This window comes from Apodemus sylvaticus, chromosome 9 (assembly GCF_947179515.1).
Source record: "Apodemus sylvaticus chromosome 9, mApoSyl1.1, whole genome shotgun sequence".
Lineage (NCBI taxonomy): Eukaryota > Metazoa > Chordata > Mammalia > Rodentia > Muridae > Apodemus > Apodemus sylvaticus.
The window spans coordinates 14,558,941-14,573,422 of NC_067480.1; positions in this window are offsets into that span (position 1 = coordinate 14,558,941).

Below are 14,482 nucleotides of genomic sequence, written 5' to 3' on the forward strand. Positions count from 1 at the left end.
GCCACCACTACCAACTCTATCTAGCATTCTCTTTTTCAATCTTTTATTTATTTATTATTTATTTATTTTAAATTTCAGATTTTGTTCCCCTCCTAACCTACCCTCCAACTGTTCCAAATCCCAAACCTCCTCCCTGGGCCTTCCATCTCCACAAGGATGTTCCCACCACCAGCCCCCACTCCATCAGACATCCAAATACTCTGGGGCCTCCAGTCTCATGAGGGTTAGGTACAACTTCTCTGACTAAACCCAGATCCAGCAGTCCTCTATTGTATATGTGTTTGGGCCTCATATCAGTTAGTATTTGCTGCGTGGTTGGAGGTCTAGTGTCTGAGAAATCTCAGGGGTCCAGGTTAATTGAGATTGTTGAGTCCTCCTGCAGAGTTAAGAGCAAGGACATCCTGAGTTTTGCAAGCAAATGGATAGAACTAGAAAATATCATTCTGAGTGAAGTAACTCAGACCCTAAAGGACATGCATGGTATGTATTCACTAATAAGTGGACATTAACAAAACAGAAAAAAAAGAAAAGAAAAGAAAAGAAAAAAACACTACAAAATACTCAAGATACAGTCCACAGAACTCAAAAAAGTCAAGCTGAAGGGCCCAAGTGAGGATGTCTCAGTCCCACTTGGGAGGGAGAAGAAAGCAACAACAAGAGGGGAGGGATGGAGGGACCTGGGGGGGGGAAAGGGGTGAGGGGGAGGGGAACATGATCTGGTATTGAGTGGGGGAAAATGACTGAAGTCCTGAGGGACAGCAGAAAGAGTGGAAAGAGGCAACCTCAGGAGGTAGGAGTTTGGGGGCATCCTCTAGAATGTACCAGAATGTGGGAGAATATCAATGCTCAAAGTGAGAGACCTTAGATGAAATGCATTACATTAGGAAGAGAGAACTTATAGAGTCTACCTCCAGCATAAAGACAGGTCATCAAGTAAGGGGTGGGGTTGCCATGTCACAGTCAAAACTCTGACCCATAATTGTTCCTTTTCAAAAGAACTACAGAGATGGAAATGGAAAGGAGCCTGAGGAAAAGAAGGTCAAGGGACAGGCCCAAAGTGGGATCCAGCTCAAGGAGAGTCCCCAAGACCTGATACTATTACTGAGGCTATGGAGGGCTCACAAAAAGGGACCTATCAGGACTGCCTTCTGAAAGACCCAACAAGCAGCTGAAAGAGCCAGATGCAGATATTTGCACCTAACCAATGGACAGAACCTACTGACTCCTGTGGCTGAATTAGGGGAAACCATCTTTCATATTAAGACGATATGGATTTTCTAGTTGCAAATCTCAGATTCATTCAGGAACACAGAGAATTTAAATAACAGTTGAATATTAAATATAAGAGCTCCCAGGAACTAAACCACCTACCAAAGAGTACAGATGGAGGGACCTATGGCTCCAGCTACATATGTAGCAGAAGATGACCATTTCAGACATCAATGAAAGGAGAAACCATGAGTGCTGTGAAGGCTCAATTCCCCAGAATTGGGGAATGCAAGTCAGGAAATGGGGGGGGGGGTAAACAGGAAGAGGGGGGTTGATAGGGGGCTTTGAGAGGGATGAAGTGAAAAGGGGATACCATTTGAAATATAAATAAAGCAAATATCTAATAAAAATTCTTAACAGATTTAAATGATGTTACTTCACATGAAAAAGAACAGAATGTGTAAGGGAATTACATTATTTCATTCTCAAAAGATGTTATAGTGATCTCACTATATACACTGGAGGAATTATGATTAAATTAATTTTTCCTAAACAATGTAAAATATAGAAATGGAAAACTGACAAAGTATGGATACTTTGATCCTTATTGGAAAGTGGATCAAAATACCCATGGCTCACAGCCAACCAATAGAATGAGCATAGAGTCCCCAATGGAGCAGCTATAGAAAGGACCCAAGGAGCTGAAGAGGTTTGCAGATCTGCTGGAGGAACAATAATATGTATCAACCAGTACCCCAGAGCTCCCAGGGACCCATGGCTCCAGCTACATATGTAGCAGAAGATGACAATTTCAGACATCAATCCCCTAAATAGGGGAATGCAAGTCAGGAAATTGGGGTGGAGGAGATGAACAGGGGGAGGGGGGATAGGATAGGGGGTTTTGGGAGGGGTAACTCGAAAGGGGGATACCATTTGAAATGTAAATGAAGCAGATATCTAATAAAAAATTCTTAACACAGAGATTGAAATGATGTGACTTCACATGAAAAAGAACAGGTATAAGGGAATTACATTATTAATGTCATTCTCAAAAGAAGATGAAGAACAGTCACAGAAGTTACAGTGATCACACTATATACACTGGAGGAATTAAGACTAGATTAATTTTTTTCCCTAAACAATGTAAAATATAAAAATCAAGAAGTAAGAATTACAGTGATAAAAATAACATGCAGAATTTTTCTAACATGGGACACAAACAAAAAATAATTGTAATTAATGAAATACAAAGAAAACTGAAGACCCAGAGGCTGCTTAGATAGAAACAATCTGAAAGATCCTTCCCCGAGGATAAGTTTTCATCATACCTTAAATTGCCCAGCAAGCTTACAAAGGAAAGAAACAACCAAGAGTCCTACTCAACTGTGATGCCGATAAACTGCAATAACCACTAGCAAGGCACAAAATCCAAAAGGTAATAACCAAGAGATATCTGGTCCTACTTAAGACCTGCTCAACCAGAAAGGTATCAGGTCTGGTATTAGATACCTAAGCACATACCCAGGGCTAATGATATCTTGGATATAGGAGCAGAAACATGTGCAACCACTTTAGTACACCATTACCATCTGTAACTACTATCTAAACTTTTTAATAGCCACAGTAAGTGTAGTCTCTTCATCAATGAGTAAAGACCACTTTAGAAAACCTCAACCAACCAAAATGCATAGTTATCAAGCCCAATTCCAATGGATTTATCCCATGCAACTCTTGTACTGTAGGTCAGGGATCATTGTGGAAGACAAAGCAGGTGAAAGAGCCAGTGTATCATAGCGTTGTTGATGAGATTGTGTCTCCTAGAAATGTCAGAGTATCCATGATGTCTCAATACGACTGCTTAGTAAGCTCAATGACAACAAAAAATAGGCATGTGTAAGTAAATGATGGAAAACCCTACAGGCCTCATCATTACACAAAGAACTACAGATAACTAAGGAATGCTGAGATCAGCAATAGGCTTCCTCAGAAAAGAGCACAATTAGTTGTGCTCAGAAAGTAAACCCTGAAAATACATATACAAACAACATTGTACAAACTGAGCATATTGTATTTTTGTATTTAAAAAGTGTGCATGTGTGTGCATAATTATAATTAATGAGAAAGAGACTATGAATTTTTAAAGAGTTCAGAGGGCAGAAGGTAAAAGAGGGTTTGGAAAGAGCAAAGGAAAGGGAGAAATAATGTAATTAGACTAGTAAATAAAAATAAGTAATAATAAAATATATTTTATTTATTTATTATAATACAGATGTTCAAGTTATAGAAAGCATCATAATAGATATGAGAAATATTATAAACTAAACAAGAAATTAGTCACAATTAAAAGTCAGTAAAGCAGAAATAATATTTATATCAGGAAAAATTGAGGAGCTTTAAAATAGCAAGCTATGCTTGTATAAACCTTTAAGAATTACCCAGAAAAAAATTCCACCATATACTTCATAGTAAAATAATAGAAAGCCTATGAGTGACAAAATATTACAGTCAGCTGTGCTTTTCTGAAAGGCAACAAAATGACTGAAAAGTTGAATTTCAGTGGTAAGAAAAGAGAAAAGGGACAAAGAATGTGGGAAATTATCAGGCACAGGACCGAAGAGAATAGCTGCCAATCAGACGGCTCCGTCTAACAAAGGCCAGTTGAGAATCTGAATCAAGGGAAAGGAACATTCAAGCTGCGCATAATTGTTCATACCTGTAATTCCAGCTCGGTGTGGAGAGGTGCATTCTGGGCCTCCCTGGGCTAGAGTGAGGATGAGGTCAGTCTGAGCCCATGCTGGGAGAAACACCAAGGAACTGCAAATTACCACAGATGTGGAATTTTATTTTTCATATGCAAGATAAGGCACAACAAATAAAACAAGAAATAAACTTTGAAAAAAAAGCTTGAATTTCAACTACAAGAGGAGACAAATTTGAAAGACTTTGTAGTAACATGCCTTGAGTTTACTTCTTTATTCCTGAGGCAGAGTACAAATGATCTTGTAGAAAATAAAGAAAGAACATGGAATTGAGTAAAATATTTTTAAAATTCATAGATAATTGTAAATATGACAATATTTAAAATCATCAAATTTTAAAGCATGTGTTCAATTGATCAGTCAAGAATGAGAAAGCTCCCTCACATGATTGCAGAATACTGACATTAGGAAAATTAGGAAATTAGGAAAAGCTTTAGGAACACCAAAACCTTAAGAACCGAGTACTCAATTGCATTATGAGAGAAATAGGCAAATGAGGTAACTTTGGACTATCCAACAAGATGAATCATAAAATACAAATAGATAACAATATAGAAATGTTGAAAAACACTTATTTAGAAATAAGAAAACCAGTGAAAAATTCAAAGCAGAGACTATTTAAATTCACAGCAAATGAGAAAAACAATTCATGTTTAATACATTTGTCCCTATATTTCAAGTTGGAATGATATAAAAATCACTGAAAAATAGGGTAAAATAAACAAATTTAAAAATTCTAATAAGTCATTTTATGTTAGGGTTTCATGAAAAATTAATAAACTGTATATGAGCCAAAATATACATACAAATGACCCACATTCCATAGTTTATGATAAAATATTCAGTGTTAAAATTAAGAAATCATTCTTGGTGGTCCTCACAAGACAACAAAAATATATACATTTAGTCACAATGGAAAATAAAATCTCATGATATAAAAAAAAAAACAATTTGAGAATTGGAATTTCCAGGTAAAGCATAATAAAATGAAATCTTAAAAAAACATGCTATTCACATGTTTAGATTAGGAAAGAAAGAGAATATATTCATGTATGTATGTATGTATGTATATAAAACACATGAATGTTAGAGAGAAACTTAGTAATATGGAAGCGCAAGAAGAGTCAAAGATATTAGCAGTCAATATCACTAAATCAGATTGTATATAATTATGAAAATAATATCCATCATTTTATACAGTGAACATATACTAACTTCTAGGGAACAAGTCCTGAGTGAATGCATAGACTTGACACCACTATAGCATGTCAATGATCAATGGTTCAATCCCATAGGAATGGCACACCCTTGCCCAGAGGAGGAATAGAGCATGACAAAGCTTTGTTCTGGTCTAAGTTCAAGTCTTGATAGTATGTTAAGAAGATATCCATGAGATTTCCTCCATAGTTACAGCCTGAAACCTGCTCCCTGCAGAGATTGCTCATACTAAGATTACCTAAACCTATTTCCTTGTTTAGCTTTATGCAAAAATCCTGCTTCTTTGTTTGACTCTGCATAGTAAACATAGTGAACTTGTAGGGTATTGTACTTTCCCCATCCAAATGACCAGACCATTCCACCCCAGCTACTGTGAAATTCCTGTTTTGTCCCTTCTTCATTTCCTTATCAAACCAAGTCAGGTTTCTGGGATCAAAACCATGAAAAGATGCAGCAATAATCTTCAGTCTAACAGAGTATTAATCCTACGTTTGAATGATTATTAAAATATTAACAAATTATTTAAGATAACAAGATTCTACTTTTCAAAATGATACAGAGAAAATTATTAAAGACTAATAACTTAAAGTTATTGTTTCTAATTAAAATATTTCCCAATTAGAGAAATTCAGGCAATAGAATGAAGACCAACTTAGGATTGCAATTTACTATAAATAATAATTTCATTCTTTATATGAGCATACAAATCTCCAACATATACATACACATATACAAATAAATACAAACACACATGCATGCACACACATAAACATGTACTTATATGCTTGCATATATATATATATATGTATATATATGCATATACTGATCTGTTTTAACAGGACAAAGAATGTTATTAAAATATCTTAAATGAAAATGGGCAGGGAAAGGAGCTGGAAGTCATCACACAATGCCAGCACTGGGTAATCTGGTAATTGATCTTCCTGAATTGAATATGTAAATATGTATATTAATACATATATATACATATATATATATATTCTCACATTTTCTTTACTATTCATCATCGATAGATACTAAGGCTGATTTTCTGAATTTCTCTTATAAATATAGCAGTTACAAACAAATATGTTTATGCATACCTGTGTGTGCTGTGTGCATGTGTTTATGCTTGTGTGTGTATGTCTTTGTGTGTGTGTGTGTCTGTGTGTGTGTGTGTGTGTGTGTGTGTGTGTGTGTGTGTTGTATTGACCTAAAATTCCTTGTAAGGTATACCCTAGAGTTTAGGACTATAATTTTCTTCCTCTCTCAAAACAAAAAACAAACAAACCCAAAGCAACACAAAAATTATGAAGTATATACAGTTTGTGTTGGCCAACTACTGTTGATCATGGAATGGGCTCAGAAGTGTTACTGGTATACCCAGCGTTATAGCATTAGAGAATACTGATTTTCCCCTTCTTACAGCAACTTTCAATTGAACATCGGTTCTCAGCAGGGGATGCTGCTTTTTGCCCACTTCCTCTATTTCATTCTTGGATTTTCTGTGGTTTGACCTTCATCTTGTGCACATCACTATGATCTCTGTGAAGTCATATGTGCTCCATCATGTCTGTTTGCTTGAAGTTGTTCACAACCTATGGTTCTTAGAGACTTTTCTGCAGAAATAATGATCATTCAGACATGGACAATAAGGAAATTCAATGTAGCTTTGTTCACATCTCCCTAATGGACAATAATGTCAAATACTTATTTTGTTTGCTTATTACTAAGTTGTACTGTGTATTTTAAAATTGTGTTTATTTCATTGGTTCATTTACTGATTTGGATTTCTGTATTTTTAAAAATAACTTTTATGAGTTCTTTATGTATTCTGTAAGTTAATCCACCATCAGATAAACAGTTAGCCAAATATTTTCTCACATGCTATGTGCTATTCAGTCTGTTTTCCCTCAGCTAAGCATAACCTATACTATTATATTCAGTTATGTTAATTAATTTTTGTCATCAAATTACACAAAGAAATATAATGAACTAATGACTTATTTTAGAATATTTATAAACTAATTTTTCTTTATAAAATTAAACTAATAAAACATAAATATATATTTAAAACAGTGCACAGTAATATTTGCTGTAAAATAAAAAGCTCAAGAAACAGATACAGAGATACATATTATTGTACTCACAGCAATCCCATCTTTTTAAAAACATGGATGTCAGAATATACACCCAAAGGACATGCAAGGTTAAAAACTGTGCCCTGATAAAATATTATGACACATCGATACTCCAATGATGTCATTGAAGTCTTTGGGCTGGAAACCTATGGGGCGTGCTCGTAAGTGTGAATTGTTTCCCCATGAAAAACTCTGTTGGTAAAAATTAGTTTTAATTTGGGAATGGTTATCAATAGGACAATGCTTCTGGGTTAGACACAAGGCCTTTTGTCCTCTCAGCTCTGGGACCACATCTGGACCAGAATGGTTCAGGCCCTGTGAATACTGTTATAGCCTCTGAGTTTATATGTGTATCAGTCCTGTTTGTGTAGAAGAATTCATTTCCTTGATGTCTTCCAAGTCCACTGGATCATATAGTGTTTCTTCTATCTCCTCATCTGTAGGTTTCCTGAATCCAGAGAAAATGGATTTAATGAATACATCTGATTTAGGACTGAGGCTTCCAAGGCTTTCAGTCTCTCCACAATGTTCCTCTGTGGGTCTTAATATTTGTTCCCATTTAGTGAAGGAGAAAGCTTTTCTGGTGATGCCTGAACAAGATACAGATCAATGAGTGTATTATCAGAATATCATTAAGGATCAATTTATTGCTACATTGCTGCAGAACAGTAATATTGGGTTTGCTCACAGGTCCCTGGCCTGTATAGTTCCAGGGTCTTAGCCAGCTGAGCTCTGTCAGCCTTGGTGACTTCTACCTCATGGAGGAAGCCTAAAATCCAGTCAGAGAGGAGTTAGTTACTTTGTCTCACAATCACAACAGCACACCATGCAGGTAAGTTATCATTATAGCTCCAAGAGCTTGTAGCTGAGTTAGTGTTTTTATCTTTTTTCTCCTCTAGCACACAGAGTATATTCTTTTTTTTCTGATTTCATGTCTTTATTTTTTTAATTTTTTTCCTTTATTGATATATTTTTTATTTACATTTCAAATGATTTCCCCTTTTCTGGGTCCCCACTCCCCACTCTTCCCTCCCCCTGTTCTTCCATCTACCCCTTCCCACTTCCCTGTTCTGGAATTCCCCTATACTGTTGCACTGAGTCTTTCCAGAGCCAGGGCCCACTCCTCCATTCTTTATGGACCTCATTTAATATGTGGATTATGTCTTGGGTATTCCAAGTTTCTAGGCTAATATCCACTTATCAGTGAGTGCATACCATGATTGATCTTTTGAGACTGGGTTACCTCACTTAGTATGATGTTCTCCAGCTCCATCCATTTGTCTAAGAATTTCATGAATTCATTGTTTCTAATGGCTGAATAGTACTCCATTGTGTAAATATACCACATTTTTTGTATCCATTCCTCCGTTGAGAGACACCTGGGTTCTTTCCAGCTTCTGGCTACTACAAATAGTTGTACCCTGAACATTAGCCAATAGTAGTGAAGTTTCCATTTAAGTGCTAGCTCAACATCTCCATGTTTAATGAATTGGGTAGGCGTTGTCTTCAGCAATAGGGCCTTACCATCAGTTTGTGAAGAGCAAACAACAGCTTGGATTGTTTGGGGGACTTTCATGGGGCTTCTTTGGCCAACAACTTGATTTATTGTAATCCATTCCCTGTACTGAAACTGTAACATGGTGATGATAAGTATCCAGTTGCAGTTTGGTTTCCCTCATTATGTGGCAATTTTAATATATTTTTTCATACAAATATATAGTTTCAGAAGTGTCTGTTATATTATGTTTTCATAAGACCCTCAATAGCCCTTAGTTTTGCAGTGAGAGGGCAAATAATTGAGAGTAATTGCATTGTTTATTTTATACCTAACTGCTGGTCTTTGAGCCTGGTATGGCTAGAAGCTTTCGAGAGCTATCAAGAGCTAGTTCTCTGCATTTTAAATGTCTCTTCAAAATAAGTTCTTACTTTGTTATTTATTTGCAATCTTTTCTCTCCCTAACACATCTGACTTTGATTAACTGCCAGCTTTTTCACTACCTGGACTTGAACGACAGTGAATGCTTCAAATACTCTTTTCATATGCCAGACCTCTTCAGGAAGCAAGGCTGGATTCTCTGTTGATTCAAATAAACATGTTTTCTATGCACATGCCATTTTCAGTCATTGAAATTCATGACAAGTGATGAATAAATACTACCTAAATGTAAAATGTGTGCATTTGTCCAATGTATACAAAATTCTTCAAGCTCTAATACTGCTATGGTTCCTGAACATGCTTACGTACAAATGAAGCATACTCAGTCAATCTCAGAGAACTGTTTATTCAACCTCAAAAGCTTGACTGAAACCAATAAAAGGAAGGTAATTTATAATAAATGGCGAATCCCCATTCTGACACTTCTATTCATTCCATCGTATTAGTCTTTCCTTTTTCATTTTACTTTTTAAAGTTGAGTTCCATAAAGGTTTGCACATTTTAAAACCCTCCACAGACAATAACTTTAAAATAGCCATAGTATAATACACACTAAGGGAATTTTAAGATGTTTCCTATAGTGTAGGATAGTCAGACAGGAGGAGATTAACATTTAATGTGACAGATTTGAATCTGTTTGCTATGAAATTGTGTTTTAAGCAGAGTTTTTGTTTCAGTGCATTTTGTTAGAAAAAATCTCCCTAGTATAACAAAAAGCAAAAAGTAATGGAGATTAATATATGTCATTTTTAGCAACATTGTGCATTTCTTAGAACATTGTGACTATCACAAGGTGTTTCATCAGAAATGCTTAAAGAAAAAATACAGCCGGGTGGTGGTGTCACACGCCTGTAATCCCAGCACTCTGGGAGGCAGAGGCAGGTGGATTTCTGAGTTCGTGGCCAGCCTGGTCTACAGAGTGAGCTCCAGGACAGCCAGGGCTATACAGAGAAACCCTGTCTCGATAAAAACAAATCCAAAAACAAAAAAGAAAAAGAAAAAAGAAAAAATACATTTTCAAAGATAAGAAATTATATTCCAAGTATTAATTTGAACATAATTTATGAAAGATTAAACAAAGAAATATGAACAAGAATCTCACATTTCATATTTATATCTTCCTCTTTCTCTCCTTTGAGTTTCATTGGCCAATGCTAAATTTCAATAAATCTATGAGATCTTAAGGAATTTACCTGAAAACAGCCAGGTAATATATTTAATTTCTAACTGTTCATTGATTGCATCTGATCATCAAAAATTTGAGACACTACCAAAAAGTACTCTGTTTCCTCACCCCACCATCTCCTCTCTATTACAATCTGAGGTAAATCTTCTTCTCTTTATAGGTCCTTATGTCTAAAACCACCATCCCATGGTTCTTGATGTACATTTAGATCAATATACTGTGTATAAACTGTAAAACTATAAATAAAGAGTGTCCGAGCACATTTGCTTCCTGGTGTGTTTGTTTTCATATAGCCATTGTTTTCTTTATGAAAAAATAAGCTACTAACATGACTCTTGAAGTTCAAGAACGAAGTACAGGCAACACAGTGCTCAAGACTACCAATCAAAAGCAATAAGGGAAACTATACGCAATTACTTTTTCAACTAATTCCTAATCCCCATTTTGAGAATCTCAGATATAGCCAACATGATCTGAACATGCTTATAAGAACACTAGCTTGAGTTGATTTTATAACCTGCCACTTTGCTGAAGTTGTTTATCAGCTGTAGGAGTTCTCTAGTGGAGTTTTTGGGGTCACTTAGGTAGACTATCATATCATCTGCAAATAATGATAGTTTGACTTCTTCCTTTCCAATTTGCATCCCTTCAACCTCCTTATGTTGTCTAATTGGCTAAGATTAAAAACTCAGGAGACAGCAGATGTTGGCGAGGATGTGGAGAAAGAGGAACACTCCTCCACTGCTGGTGGGGTTGCAAATTAGTACAAACACTCTGGAAATCAGTCTGGCGGTTCCTCAGAAAACTGGGCATGTCACTTCCGAAAGATCCTGCTATACCACTCCTGGGCATATACCCAGAGGATTCCCCAGCATGTAATAAGGATACATGTTCCACTATGTTCATAGCAGCCCTATTTATAATAGCCAGAAGCTGGAAAGAACACAGGTATCCCTCAACAGAAGAATGGACACAAAAAAATGTGGTATATCTACACAATGGAGTACTATTCAGCCATTAGAAACAATGAATTCGTGAAATTCTTAGGCAAATGGATAGAGCTGGAGAACATCATACTAAGTGAGGTAACCCAGTCTCAAAAGATCAATCATGGTATGCACTCACTAATAAGTGGATATTAGCTTGGAAAACTGGAATATGCAAAACCTAATCCACACTTCAAATGAGGTACAAGAAGAACGGAGGAGTGGCCCCTAGTTCTGGAAAGACCCAGTGTAGCAGTATAAGACAAAACCAGAACAGGGAAGTGGGAAGAGATAGGTGGGAGAACAGAGGGAGGGAAGGGGGCTTATGTGACTTTCGGGGAGTGGGGAACCAGAAAAGGGGAAATCATTTGAAATATAGATAAAAAATATATCAAATAAAATTTTAAAAAAAAGAACACTAGCTTTCTATATACTCCATTGTTTACTTCAAACCATTTAAAAAATTTTTTAAATGTCTTAAGTGTTAGTTTTTGTATATTGATAAAAGTTGATTTTGTTTAATTCTATTTTGAAAATTATGCTCAAGTCTACTGTGAACATCTATAAACTATTTCACCTGATTGTTTTTAACCACAGGGAACAACGGATGAATACTCAAACTTTTTATTTCTTACTAAGATTTCTTCTTTTTTCAGGTTGTAAGTAAGTCTCTTCATATATGCTAATTGCTTTCAGATCCATTAACATACAAGAAACTGAACAGTGAGGAAAACATTTCCAGTTGAGATATAATGTCTATAAAATTGATAATTATGCAATGCACCTCACATATACTTCATAATATAGAATAGTATTTCTAGTGATTTATAATTAACATACTTCATTGTATTGCAAATGACTACGGGAATATCTCAATGAATAAAGAGTCCATTGTACCATCCACTTAAATGCTATGATATAGGCAGAGAATAATAACTGAATATAAGTGTATGCTTATGAGCTAGCTAAATAAATCAAGAAAGCAAGTTTTAAGATTAGATTGGAAATGGGAGAGGACGTGGCTTGACATGATACTTAAAAAAACATCAAAAGCATGAATTGATTAGACATTAGATTGATGACAATTTATCATTAGTTGCTCATGTCAATTTTTATACAATAATAATGAAAACTACAATGAATAGGAGTATAAGAAAGAGGAGGAGGGACAGGAAGAGATGGAGAAAAATAAGAAATTATAAATGGGTTCTTATGGTAACCCATGAAACATGAAATAATGACACAACTTGTATGTATTCATACTCGTAAACTAGCTCTATCTTTCACAGTTCCCACAGAGTAAGGAATTTCTCTAAAAGAAATTATAATATTACAATGGAAAATGGAGTTTTAATGCATATATAATGTAGCTTAACATAAAGCATACCATCTGGCACTTGCATTTTATTTGGCAATGATCTATAATGATGTATTGTTACAGATTTTTTTTTGTTAATTACTAAGTAGCAAAAGTGATTCTACTCTGAGATTTAACAAAACAAAATAAAACACTTACAGTTATAGAAAAAGTGTTCCTTAAGAAATGAAAACTGACTATAGAATTTATGTCTGCTTCCAACAGTGTTACCACTCTGCTCTTATGCTAACTTTTAAATGGAGTAAAAAGAAAATATTTATTGCTTGTATTACTATTTTTCAATTTGTATATAAGGGTATCTCTATACAGTAAAGATACAAAATTGAATATTTAAAAATATATACCAAGTAGATAATTCATGTAATTTTGAATGGTTCATGTCTTGTGAGAAAACATGAAAACGTTGAATGGCATTTGAAATGTTGATTTTTCTCCTAAGTTATTCAAAATTAAAACATAAAAAGAAAATTATAAAATATGAGTAACTCAGAAGTGGATGATACATTATATTAAAACAGATACCCCAAAGCATACTCTTAGGAAGATATTTACATAATTTATTAAAAAATAAAAATATGGTCTTGACCAATTAAATTCAAACTCTCTGAGTGTTTGAATTTTCAGAAATATATATTTTTCATATAAATCTGGACTTCTGAAGAAACATTCATGAGAACACAGCTGAACATTTCTCTTACTTTAAAATACATCAGTGACACTGATGGGCATCCTGTCTGCCAGAAGTTGTCACTTGAACGATCAAGCCAAAGTAATTTTGTTGACATCAACGTTTAAGTTTGAAGGAGTGAGCCAGAAATCATAAAATAATACTGAGAAATGGTGGCAAGGCTTCAAAGCTTGTAAATCTAATCAAGTTAGTTTTGATATCAAGTCTATAAGGAATTGCAATAGCCTATGGGAAGCAATTAAAATAATGGCATTCTTAAATATAGATCTGAGAAATGATTGCATTTTTATAATACAGCAAGTAAAATGGAAATTCTTATAGATTATCAGGTTCTCCGCTTGTCCAGAGATTATGTGAATATAATTTATTCTACTTTATTTGTAGACTTATAGATGCTACTTGTTGTATTGTTGTATTCATTCATTCATTCTATCAATTTGTCTCCTATATCTCGGTCATTGAAATAAGTATGCACAACTTGTTATACAGATACTCATAAGAAAACACTGTCCATTCTCTCTGGGAAATAGGTATGGCACTGTGGTTAATAGAAAATAAGATATCTACAGAAAATTACTAAACAAATCATTTGATTCACACTCAGAATACATATTTCTACATGAGCTAATATAACACTTAACATGATTCTATAATATTAAATCAATTAAAATGAAATGTACCAACTTTTTAACAAACAATATTATCAATATTGCCTGTTTTTCATAATCACAGTATCAGCTATTTATATTGGCATATGATTCAATGACAAAACCCCAATATTTTACGTGTATTATGTGACATAATATAGGGATATTTACTCTTCACTAAAAAATAACAATACCACTTCCATTACAATGTAATGTGACTGCGATATTTAGGTTCTGAGCTATAAATCAAAGCAGAAAATTGTATTTGCTCTCCAATTAACATTATTCTTTTCATGCCTGTTTATTCCAGCCTTCTGTGGTCTAAGAAACTGTGATA